At 40.6% G+C, this 7,995-nt stretch overlaps 1 long non-coding RNA gene across 1 annotated transcript in view; it reads right to left on the reverse strand.

Annotated features, from left to right (window-relative positions):
- The window catches only part of LOC108348793 (uncharacterized), a 29,399-nt gene extending 21,929 nt beyond the window's left edge, over positions 1-7,470 (reverse strand). The window contains exon 1 of the long non-coding RNA XR_001842106.3: positions 7,334-7,470. This is a non-coding gene — a long non-coding RNA (uncharacterized LOC108348793). The remainder of the gene's footprint in view (positions 1-7,333) is intronic.
- Positions 7,471-7,995: the final 525 nt, after the last annotated feature.

The raw sequence follows: 7,995 nt of genomic DNA on the forward strand, positions 1-7,995 counted from the left end.
GACAGAGAGAGAGAGAGAGAGAGAGAGAGAGAGAGAGAGAGAGAGAGAGAGAGAGAGAGCATGCTGATAAACATGTCTTTAACTATGAATTCTTGGCCAGAGGAGCTGGGTAGGCTCTCCTGAAGTGGTTCATATATTTTCATCAGCCACCCCTACCCATCAAAACAGAGACAAGGTAAGGACATAAACAAAAAAGTTTTTATATTCCTACGTTTCTGGTTCTATTGCCCAAAGAGCCTCAGGATTAGATTTTGAGATGTGGGATAAGTGATGCCTCTACAGCCTGAGAAGCACTCATAATCCCACGCTGATAAATCAGAGAGGGAGCCCACCTTCCCTTTCCCCTCCTCCCCGCGGCTCTTATATAGCTGACCTCAAAGAAAGATATTTTAACAAATGCTGCACCGTAGAAATGTATCTCTGTTGGTCTCTTGTGTGTGTGTGTGTGTGTGTGTGTGTGTGTGAGAGAGAGAGAGAGAGAGAGAGAGAGAGAGAGAGAGAGAGAAAGTCTAATTGATGCACTGCGGTGGCCTTGACTGCATTACTATACTCTTGGATCTTAGATAGTAACAGTTGATAATCAATATTCTAGATGTAATCTCCAATTCCATGCTGTTTTTCAAAAGAACATTAGCCTTTAAGGCTTGCATTAGGCAGCATAACGTTTCTTTTGATTTGTCAGTTGGTATCATCCCTATGTCCCCTTCTGCCTCTCTGCTTCCCGTGTCTCTCCCACCTGCAAGGGCTGGACCATGCTATGTCATGCCATAAAGCAAACTAAAGTATTTTCTGGCTTCGCAAATTGTCTCTTCTGGGAACCTATTTATCAGAAGGTGCGATACAAAAGGGAGGAAGTGCTGTAGGTAGGCATTATAAATTCCACCTGGGTTTCAGAAGTTGAACCGGCCATTTCATTCTAGCGAGAGATGTTTTCTATATATCTCCTGATTGCCCATTCATTCTTTAATCTTTATACATGAAAAGCTAAAAGCAGAAAGCCATGGACGAAAATTTTCCCCCTGCAAATTGTTGAACACTTGCAACAGATATAGAAAATCACAGTGTGAAAAGCTGTTGAAGCTGTGAAAAAAATAAATTGGAGGCACCACAGGAAATGGAGGTTTTACATAAGGACAAGGAGCCAGTCAGAGTTTCCAAGGCCATTTGGTAATAAAGGAAATTATGATCCACATAAAGCCCACTTTGGGAAATTTACATTTTGATGGATAACACGCTTATAACAATTAGCATGAAATGTTTCTGGTTTACCTGCGACATGTTTCTAATAGAGAGTCTGCGTGCGTCCTCGGCAGAATGTAACTGCTAATATTTGAAGTGCAGGTAATTCCTTGCTTCTCGTTTAAAATACCATAATGCTCGCCTTGCTCCAGGCAAGCGAAAATAAAATCTCAATTAAAATAAAAGCAGGCATGGTTCCAGTTAAGCAACGATCATTTAGAGAATTAATGCACTAAAGCTTTCTCCACAAACTGCATAGTCAGTGAGACACTGGAGCAGTGATGGAAAACCGAGACTTCAGTCCCCTGGTCCCACAAAGATGTCTCTTTCCCCGGGCTCACCTCTCACTTTACCTCTCAGGATGAGAGCTTCCTAAGGATACAAAAAATGAAATTGCACCTGTCACCCTTAAGACCTCATCCAGCTTTGAAATGCTGGGCTTTATGATCGAAGCAATGACTGGAAATCCTCATAGCATTGAGAAATAAGAGTACTCAAAGGGACTCAGTTGTGCTAAAAGCTAAGCTCAAGAAAATTAAGAAAGTACTACAGGGAGTAGGTACCGAAATTACAAACAGGCAAGTTTACAGCAAATTGCTTTTCTCTGTTTTCTCTGGCTAACACAGCATGTTGGTTCGAAACGCATTAATCTTTAAGTGTCCAATTTGCAACAAGGCACAGCTTTCTTTTTATTTCAATTTTTCCTTGTAACTGACAGATAATAAATACACATGTTTATGGGGTATAAGATGGTGCTTTGACTCCCAGACTTCTTTCTCGTGTAACCACTCTACATTATCTGCCTGTCCCTTTGGAGAGCGGAAGTCAAACTTGGACACTTCCATTCATTAAATTGTTATGCTGACCTCTAACTCTGGGTCCCAAACACAGCACTGTGGTTTTAACAGTAAATACAGCAGGAAAAAACAATCTCCCTAGCTCTAGTATCTGCTTGGGTAACTAACACCAGTGACTATTTCCACCTCGGTTGGAAGTCTTAGAGGAAGCATATTTACAAAGCTCACTTTGTCCAGATGCCTTTCTCTCTAAAGCAGAGCCCCCTATCCCCCAGCCCTGGCCCAAGTTCAGGACATTACGATTGTCACAGTGCCTCTGAAAATGGGGAGATTTGTCCTTCCCTATCGTTATGAACTTTGTTGAGCTCCTGAATTGTCGGATGATGCCTCCTGCTCCCCTCTGGGTCAGACAAGCACTTCCTTTCTCCTACACGGTCAATCGTTTTGAGGACTTTGCTACTTCTAAGCATATTTTGTACAAAGACAGTAGTTTAAGGCAATAGAAGAGGCTCCTTCTGTCTTTCTAGCTCTCCTGCTGTCTTGTCCGTGTCTCATTCCATTTCTTCTCAACCCATTCATTTGTGTCCATCCATGCTCTCTGTTCAATCCAGTGCCAACCTTTGAGTGGTAAAATGAGGCAGATCTTTCCATATTAGTAGAAAATGTTCATTAAATTTATGTTTTTAAGTATCTCTGCTTCTCTTTGGGCTGAGTATAAGGAAAGAAGGGGACTACTTATAATAGGAAAGCACCAACATACACATTACAATAGCAGAAGAGGGGATCAGAATTGCAAATACAAATGAAGAGGGCTGGCAGGATAGCTCAGTGGGTAAACTTACTTCCCTACCAAGACTGACTGACTAAATTCAGGGCACAGCTTATCTCCATAAGTGGGATCCCCTTCATCCCTAAAAACATTTTGTTTGTTTGATCAGTGACATCCCCTTCACTCCTGACATTATGAACTGCTGGCTCATGAGGATTTCACAATAATAATAATAATAATAATAATAATAATAATAGATTTTATTTTAAGTTTAAGGACTGAGTTCATGAGTAATATTAGGAAAACAAGATTAGTCATTTTATGCCTTATAAATGTAATTGATATTACAGAGTATAACATGAAAAGAAAAATCAGAGGTGCCTCAGAAAGCATTTGCTACCTATTATGAAATACATGGGGAGAGTTATCAAGTGACTGTCCCATAAACCAACCCTGGTCTTGCATAAACACCAGAGCAGCAGCTATCAAATCCAAATCCACTCTATACATAAGTGAAAGTACAGGTATATACATACATATCATATATCATATACATCATATTTCAAATGCAGATGCCTACATATTCACTTCTTAGAAGTATTTCTTCCCCTACCCCTTTCTTTGCTCCTTGTATTCTTCCTTCATCAATAAGGCATTAAACCTGAACATGTGCATAGCTTGGAGTATGCTTGTATCAGCTGGTGGGGTGTGCTGGGAATAGCACCATAGACTATCAGATCAACAGAATAAACACACGGAAGTTATACTGAGGTGTAGCTCAGTGCTAAAGTGCTTTCCTGGCATGTGTGGAAATATAAGGTCTTGGGCACAATCCTAGCACTGAACAAAAAAAAAAGGAAAAAAAAGAAAAAGAAAATGGAAGAAATACAGTAATTGGTGAAAGACTAAGGCTAGAATGATGCTGTAGTGTTGTCTTGAAATTGGAAGCATTGATTTAAATTTAATGCATACATATATATATATAATGTCATTACATACACACGTACCTATACATAAACATCATATACACATATGCACACATACATATTTACATATATAATATATACATATATTGCAATGCACACAGACGTGTGCAAGTGCATGCACACACACACACATACACACATACACACATATATATATATACACATATATATATATATACATACATACATAGACACAGACACACACACATTGCAAAGCATTGGAATCTGTTCTATCTCAAAATATGCCAATTTTGCTTAAGACATATTTTAAGCTGAAGGCAGTTGATACAAAACAAATACACCAGGAAAATGTGTTTTTTAGCTCTTCTGCTTTGGATATGCAATGTCTTTGAATGATGAAGGCTTGGACCCCAGCACAATGTCAGAGGAGAGCTTGGGGAATATGATTGGATAGGATGCATGTCCTTATAGATTTTAATGTATATTTCTCTTGTTAATCTATCTTTGTTAAGGAATATATGGAACTATGATCAGAGAAATTAAGATAGACAAAGGAGAAAAAGGTTTTTTTTCCCATATGGTATAAAATCAATACAGTTGTAGCTGTTGGTGTTTGGTCTGTTGCTATGTACTGTAATGCTAAATACTGGCCCGCATGGTCTGGTTGTCCCCAGGGATGAAGATCTTCACATACACCAAATGATGCTATGTAACCTTACTCCTTAATTTAAAACCATTGGCTGACCAAAGAGCATGCGTGGGCTGGACTTAGATCCCATGCACAAGTATAGCAGATGTGCAGCTTGTTCTTCTTGTTGGTCCTCCAACACTGGAGTGGGGGCTGTCATTAAACCTCTTGCCTGCCTGCCTGTGGTTCTCATTCTCCTTACTGGGATGCCTTGTGGGAGAGGATGTGCCTAGCCCTGCAGTGACCTAATGTGCCTTCATGGGGAGGGGTGATACCCAGAGGGGAGCTCCCCATTCTCACAGGAGATGGGGATGGAGGACTCTGTGTGAGGGGTACTAAGAGGAGAGGAGAGGCCGATATGGAAAACACACAATTGGCACAAATTAGAAAAGGCAAAAACAAAAATAAAACTATTGGTTGGATAAAGATGCCAACAGTTTGGAGTTGGGCTGAAGGGGGGTAGGTGTGGCTTTGTGGGTAGGTGGGGCTTAGGGTCAGAGGCAGAGATCATGAGGAAAGACTTGAGAAGAGAGGAGAGGAGAGAGGATGGTTCCATGGGGTAGGTGGATCACAAGAGCATGATCATGAGGGCCAGCCAATTGGAATAGGAGCCAATCAAGCAGAACCTGACAAGCTCTATGTCTGGTTACTGACAGGGAAGTAGACGAAATAGCATGGAGGGTTGGTGTCTGCCCTGCTTCAGTGCTGTTAAGGTTTATTGTAAATATAAAGGTTTCGTGTCTTTCATTTGGGAACTAAATGATCAGAAGTGGGGTAGAAACCCCTAATAATATTTACCACAACAAGTAGGTGTGCACGTGTGTGTGTATGCGTGTGTGTGTGTGTGTGTGTGTGTGTGTAATATTTGCATACATCTCTTAACTCTTCCCACTGAGAGGTTGGGAGAACACTGATACTCCAGAAACCCAAACCCTGGCTTCCAAATACCTCCCTAGATGTTCCAGAGTCCTTTAAAATAAGGACAATGGCACCAGAAGATCCTGGAATCTTTTGTAACATTAGAGAGCAGGAAAATGCTCAAGACCAATGAGAATTCACCAAAAGCCAATGAGGTAAGCTTGAAAGAGTCTCTTTCAGTGAATGATTATCATACATTGGAACCTGCTAAAAGGATCCTGCTTTCCCCACTTCCACATGGGAGCAATCTGGTGGTTCTAGGTCGGTCTTGTATCTTAATAAAAGAATACTAGATCTATAAGAAAGAAGCGAAACAAAAGAAAAAACAAACTTGGCCTCCAGAGGGTAGACTGGGGAAAGTGAGATTGGGGAGAACTAAGCACTGTAAGTACTGGTCAGGGGACTGATTCGCGTGTTGATACCTCTGGCGCTATATCTCCAGGGTCAAAAGTCTCTTGAGTTGATTCCGGTAGTTAACTTGTCTACTTCCTGGCAACCAGTGGAGGAGTAGGTAAGGCTTTGAAAAATTGATACCCTCCTTGAGTTATACAGGTGACCTGCTAGTCATCTGCCCATCAATGTGACAAAAGTACCTGGGAAGATCACCGTAAATAGGGAAAGACTAGTTTTGGCTCTGGGTTCCATTCATTATCATTTGGCTCCATTGGTTTGGGCCTGTGGTATGACAACATTTTGGTGGCCAGAGCACATATGAGATGATTCTGTTCATCTCATGCCAGGCAGGGAGCAGAGAAGAGAAGAGGGTAGGAACAAGACACAGCCCTTAATGGGCACTCTTTAAAGGATCTGTTCTCTTAACTGGGTCCCGTGATGTTGCATCACCTCCTAATAGCCCATTGACTCATGAACCCGATGGAATCAAAATCCACAGATGATGCTAAGTCTTTTAAATGTTGACATGTTTGGATACATGGGCCTCAGAATAAATAGTAAGAATGGATTATATCTCACTGGGCTGTGATAACCCAATATTGTAACTCTATGGATTATAACTCCTTAAATAGTAGCACCATTTAAGTACTAAGAATCTATAAATCAACACTGACATAAATAAAAGTATGAAGGGGAAAATAAAAAGAAGAGAATACTCGTTCGTGTCTTCATATACACAGACCGAGGCAATCTTTCGGATAATAGGAAGTTAGGTCAATAAAAGCATGTGTTAAGGAGAAATGAGATACCTACTTTGACAATAGGCATAGCAGGATTTATTTTAGGTAAAAAAACAAAAACAAAAACAAAACAAAACAAAAACAAAACAACCCATGGCTGAGACTGGTCAGAACTCTTACCAACTGAGCCATCTCTCCAGTCCTATATTTTAATTTCATAAAAATAAAAAAAATAACAAAATACATTACAGATTGAGTATCCTTTTTTTTTCCTGAAAATTTTAGGTTCAGAAGTGCTTTGTTGTTTTAAATTTTTTTTCGATTTTGGAATATTTTCACATGCACAATAAGACATATTCAGGGAAGGAAGCCAAGTCTAAATACAAAATCTACTTATGTTCTAGAGAGCCTTGATACACACAGACTGAGGCCACCGTACGGTTTGAGCTCAGATGCATCTTGTCCCTGACCCATCACAGGAAATGTGTCTGCAACTTTTTACCAAAGCATCAGCCTTAGGTCTTAGAACATTTCAGAGTTTGAGTTTTCACATTAGAGTTGCTCGCCTGTACCAGAATGCAGTCTTGAGGAGATAGACAAGAAGACAGTCTGATGTTACAGGTCATCCTATCAAAAATGGTCCTAAGGATTCTCAGGAATACTAAAATCCTTAAAATAAACAAACAAACACCCTAAGAAACTGACCCATGTTAGAAACTCAAGATGAAAGCTGGGAATAGTCCATGGTCCTGAGCTGGATCCTTTACAACCAAGGACCCTGCAGAGGATTTGAACTTTGAACATAGCCTCTGGAGGAAATGCAGCATAGGAGTCCTGCATACCTTTTATGATCTTCTCAGCCACTTCCCCTGACTAAACTCAGATGTTTGTGATGTCTGTCCCTCTAATCCATCAGCTCTTCTGATTTCAGCATCCACAGTTGCCTTGGTTTGCTCTCATTCCCCAGGGCACAGGGCACTCTTGTTAGTGGAAGACAGGAGAGGAGGGAACCAGGGAGAGAGGCAGCCAGCCAAAGTCGACATGTGACCCGTGTGCCAGGCAGTTCGGTTGGGCTAGGTTCCTAGATGATGCTGGAATGGGTAATGAGGGTGTAAAATTCTATCCTGCTTTCCTTAAAGCGTCTCCGGAGGAAAGAAAAAATCATTGGAGTGTGTTTTTGGACCAGCTTGTCATTAAGCTGGAAAAAGCTATTTTGTTGCCTTAATTAGTTTTATTGTTTTGACATTTGAGCTTTTTAAAGGCTTTGTGCTGGAATTCAAGTACAGTATTTCATTGCCATGGATTCTATTTTAATGAATGATTATTATACAAATGAACCTGCTAATAGGATCCTATTATTTCCCCCCCTGCAGGAACAAAATAAACAAAATCCACATGGAAATGCCCAAGAGTCTCCACTTTATGCAAAACCCATGTCAGTGACTGTCTTCCTTAAAAAAGCACGATGAGAAAAAGGAAGGGAGGAAGAAAGGAAGGAAGGAAG

This window comes from Rattus norvegicus, chromosome 18, assembly GCF_036323735.1.
Source record: "Rattus norvegicus strain BN/NHsdMcwi chromosome 18, GRCr8, whole genome shotgun sequence".
Classification (NCBI taxonomy): domain Eukaryota; kingdom Metazoa; phylum Chordata; class Mammalia; order Rodentia; family Muridae; genus Rattus; species Rattus norvegicus.